Here is a 5,638-nt window from a genome sequence, read left to right on the forward strand (position 1 = left end):
TTGGTTTTTCGGATGACAATATGCTATTTTTAAATGATTAGTGCGCAACACCTGTCATGTTTATGCTGTTTTTATAGATGATTAATAATGAAACGCGGAATTTTCGCTCAAAATGTTCAAAATGATTGCGTTTTTTCTATAAAACGTCATGTTTGCTGCTGTACTTATGAATAATAAACACAAAAATCGTGATATTTTGTTTTCTGTATTTCCGTATAATTATCATAAACTCTTAATATTACAATTGTTTTTATACATATTAACAAGGAAACACGACTTGATTTGACTTCTAGTTGTCAGTATACACGAAGGTCCAGTACATTTATTTCATCTTTAAAAAAAGATATGCAATATATACATATTCATTGCTTTGAATGATGATAACGTTAAAAACTAATTATCGTTATTCCAATCAATGTATTACACGTCATGTGAAACGTATCTAAATAATAATAATAATAATAATAATAATAATAATAATAATAATAATGATAATAGTATGACAACATTTACAAGAATTTACCTGCATACGTTTGTAGATGCATACCAACCATAACAACCGTATATGTAACTATAAAAATATGCGTGTTCTATTTAAGCATAGGTTAGCATTTTGTAATTGTGTATATCGTATCAGTAGGACACGACAGCTTTAATAAACATTCTGGAACGCGTTAATTTATTATGTTGAATGTATGGTTTTCATAAGCGTTTCAATTTTACGTTAAAATGTGATTTACGGTATCAATTTTGAAGTGAGTATTTTTTTCTCCATTATTAGGACGTAATTTGATAAAGTGTTTCTCGTTATGGTTGGGTCGTTCTATCAACAAAATGGTTGAGTAATAATTACTTTACTAAATGAAGTGAAGCATTTTGTAGCAATCCCGGAAAGAAATAATTAACAATTGGTGTAAATATAAGGAATGAATTACGTCATTTGTTTCATTATCGGGGATATGAACGCAGTTAGTCTGGTTAAAATACGCGTTGAGTTGGACACTACATAATTTAACCACTCCAACAGCGTTCATGCAATGATAGTGACAACACTGATGCAATTCATTTCTTAAATAAACTTGTGTTCCCATTAGTGTCAAAGTCAACATAGTTTCATTGAACTCAGACAATTGAGAAACAATATCTGTATCGAAAGCCTAAAAGGATTAGCACGTAATTCTGGATCGACCATCATGTGCCACGCTGACCATGTAGAAATTCAAAAACCTCAAAAGGGGACCATTGTCCAATTGCTATGTAGGAACTTCTAGGATGACCGAGTGTGAACCCGTGTCCACTAGATTCGTATTCTAGTACGTCACCACTGAGCCAAAGTACACTGTATTTTTAGTGTTTTATATTGCATATTAGTAATCAGCTAGAAATACCCCTTCAAATAGTACCAAAATTGAATAACTTTACCTGAAATCAAAAATCAACATTATGACTTATAGAGCATGATGGAACTAGGTAATTTGTGGGTCAAATTTCTAAATGTAACCCTAACTTGTAAGATTGATTTTGCGTTTTGTTGCTATTGGTGTTTGTTTTTGTTGTTGTTTTTGTTGTTGTTATTGTTGTTGTTGTTGTTGATGTTGTTGTTGTTGTTGCTGCTGTTGTTGTTGATGCTGCTGTTGTTGTTGATGATGTTGTTGTTGTTCATGTTGCTGCTGTTGATTTTGTTAGTGTTGTTATTTTGGGTGGTGTTATTTTTGATGTTGTTGTTGTTGTTATTGTTATTAAGATCGTCTATTTTGTTGTTGTTGTTGTTGGTGGTGGTGGTGGTGGTGTTGTGTTCTTGTTGCTTATTGTTATTGTGAGTGTCGTTGTTGATTGTGGTGGTAATGTTTTTGTTGTCTTCGTCGTCGTCGTCGTTGTCGTGTTGTTTGTATGGTTGTTTGTGTGGTTGTTTGTTTGTGTTGTTGGTGGTGGAGATGGTGGTGATGGTGGTGGTGGTGGTGGTGGTGGTGGTGGTGGTGGTGGTATTATTGTTGTGATTTAGGTTGATATTCATAAAATGTACTTACAATCATTTTAATGCAAAATTTACTTAATCATAAAAAATTATTACTTTCGGCAATATTTTCAATTATTACTTTTTACTTTTTCATGTAAGGCCTAGGACCAAAAACAATCCTGCTCCAAGGTTACACTCATGAACAGATTGTAGATGATTCCACACTTTTTCAGGTTATTAGCCAATTTCCTAATGATATATGTAATAACGCCATTTAAACCACATTTTGTTGCAATTACAAGTTAATCTATTAGTGTGTTTTTATTTTATACTGAAAGTAAATCATTAAGGCGATTATGAAGTCACCTGAAGTGTTATTGATGACCCAAAATGCTTATGAAATTCAAACTATTTATTTGTTAATTAATCTCATGCTTAATCTTCATTTCGCGTTCATTCGACTACGTGATACAATTTAACTCTATCAGGTGGGATATTAAAGTTCATGAACTATGACTAAGTGAATTTTTATCTCAATAAATAGTATACCCAAAGGACTGGATAGGTGCGATCCGAATATACATTTTGGAAATATAACTCCTTATCCTTAAGAAATCGACGTGATTCATACTTGCATGCATTTATGGTTCATGCCTTGTCCCAGTAGTTTTCATTGTATCTATAGCAAAGGATTCGATGTAGATCATGTATCGATGTGTTTCTGGTATATTACTTGTCTCTATAGAATTCAATGTCTTATTATAAAAAAGGAATCGATGTGGTTCATGTCTTCATGGGTTTCTGGTTCATTGCCTGTCCTGTAGTTTTCATGGTATTATTATTTCAAAGGAATCGACGTGGTTCATGTCTTCATGGGTTTCTGGTTTATGATTTGTCCTTGTAGCTTTCATTGCATTATTTTAGCAAAGGAATCAATGTGCTTCATGTCTGGATGACTGCAAGGTGCATGGATTGTCCCTTTAGTTTTTATTGTATACTTATACTAAACGCATGAGGTGACTCATGACCAGGATGGTGTGGTGTAAGCAGGTCAAAGATGTACGTCAGTGCACATTTTATTTAAAGTTATGAGTTGTTATCAATATCTTTCTGATCGATGTACACATAGCTTGTGCTTCGCGCATGATGTTCATAATTTCAAAGCCTTGGTTATCGGGTGCAGTAACTGTATATGAAGATTGGCATACTTTCCTCCACTGAAGTAAACATATGTAAGTTCATTCATTGACGATAATAATTACAATTAGTAATACAGCGGTCAAATATGAAAATCGATGACAGTAATACAAAACAATTTGAATATTGTTGAAAAACGAAATGCTATCAACACGGTCGCATTTTCCTGATATTGGATAGTGCATATCTTTATTCTTTCACTATGATTTTATATGTGTTTTCGTACCTACGCCCCTGTTTTTTGAATATTGCCAAAATTGAATTTTAACATTCTTGGGGTTAAAGTAAATGTATCTCAATTAACTACAAATACCGTCAAATCCCCCGGCATGAAAGAGGAAAATCCACTGCCTAAATTGCATTATCATAAGTTGTATTAAAAGTCAAAATATTGTAAACAAACATAATCAAAGAAAAACAAACGCGCTATTTTATGAATTTCTGACACAATGATACATCACTTTACACATTTTTCAAACAGTTATTACGACGCAAGGGTTATTAATGTTTGATAAACACAGGCGATATCATCACAAATGGCATGATGGATTGTAAATTTATATTCACTTTTCTAATTTTATTTTCGACAATCATGGCAACCGTGTAAAATGCTTTGTATTTGTCTTAAAATCCACTGCAAGCATAAAAGAGGATGCAAAAAAGGTGGATGTTACAGGAAGGCCATATTTCACTTGCATGGTAAAATGTGTATGTTGTACATCCACAATTTTAGCAAGCTTGACAATACATAGTTAACGTAATTTCTAAACGATAAACATAAGTTTAGTTTATATATGTGTTTTTCGTTATGAAAAGCTAATTCATCAGGTTGTCTTGATAGTCTGGTTGTGGTGTCTGCACGTCTGTGTTTCTCGTTCTGCACTGTGCCTTTTTACAGGTGTTTATGCAATGTTTTTGTCTATTTGGTTTTTCCTTTTTTTGACATAGTTTTGTGGGGGATTTTTGGGGTAGGGAATGTAACTAAGTATATACCTTTCGGAGTGTTATTAACTTTGTACTATTAACCCTTTTGGAATATATTATTACTGTTGAAATATCATGGAAGACGCCTTAAAACATAACAAATTACATATAATAAGCACTAGTTTAATGTCTGTGTCTTTACTCTAAATGTTTTAATTTTAACTGAAAGATCTCATTAATAATCAACAAGGAAACTCGGGTTTAGGGATTAGTTTTTCGGATGACAATATGCTTTATTTAAATGTTTAGAGCGTATCACATGTCATGTTTATGCTGTTTTTTACAGATGATTAACAATGAAACGTGGTATATTCCCTCAAAATGTTCAAAATGTTTAGCGTGTTTTTTTCTATATAAACCGTCATTTTTGCTGCTGTTCTTATGTATAATTAACACAATAACCGTAATGTTTTGTTTTCTGGACAGCAGTGTATTTATCATAAACTCTTGATATATCCATTGTTCTTATAAATATAAACAAGGAAACACGACTTGTTTTCACTTCTGGTTGTCAGTATACACGAAGGCCATACACCTTTATTTCCTCCTGAAAAAAGATATGCAATAAATAAAAATAATGTACAAAATCAATATTCGTTATTCACATTTTTTGTGGGGACAAAAATAATCAAGGATTGTTTTTTCAAATGTTCTGTTTATTAATTTTAAATTGTTTCATTTTGACGAATGAACAAATAAAAGTTTAATGTGTGAGTAGATTTCAGTCAGTCTATTTTTCAATGAATGTTTTCTTTTAAAACTAAATAATAGAAGAAGGTAACATATACATGGTTCGCTTTTTTATTTCTTTCCTGACGATTTTTCTAATTTTCAATTCATTAACTTTACGTTAGCTGATACTAACGAATTCACCAACAAACACCAAAAAATTAAAATGCAATTTGACCATGTTCATAATAAATTATGGGCTACCACGGCCTACACCCACGCTATAACCTGTAGATCGACAAACTTGAACTCTTAACATATACGGGATATACGTACAAGTACACCATTTCACTACATATAGTGTCAACTCCCCCGGCAATACAAAATAAATAAGTACTACTAAAATCGCTTCATCATAATTTATATTTAAAGTCAAAATATTGTAAAACAGCCTTTGCAAGGAATATCAAACGAGCTATTTAATGAATTACTGACAGAGTAATGTATCACTTTACACTTTTTTCAAACAGTTATTACGACACAATGGTTATTAATGTTTGATAACACACGTAAATTATCACACATGGCTGTATAGCACTGATGAATTGTATATTTATGTTCACTTTTTTAAATGTTATTTTCGACAATTATGGCAACTGTGTAAAATGCGTGTATTTGACTTAAGAACCATTGATCGAAAAGTGTTGCACGAAGGCGATAATTAACTTGCATGCTTATATTTGTTTGTCACGATTTCAAAGAGCGTGAACATTCAAAATAAACTGAATTTCGTGACAAAGAACGTAAATTATACAATGTCTTTTACGTAAT

This window comes from Mya arenaria, chromosome 17, assembly GCF_026914265.1.
Source record: "Mya arenaria isolate MELC-2E11 chromosome 17, ASM2691426v1".
NCBI lineage: Eukaryota > Metazoa > Mollusca > Bivalvia > Myida > Myidae > Mya > Mya arenaria.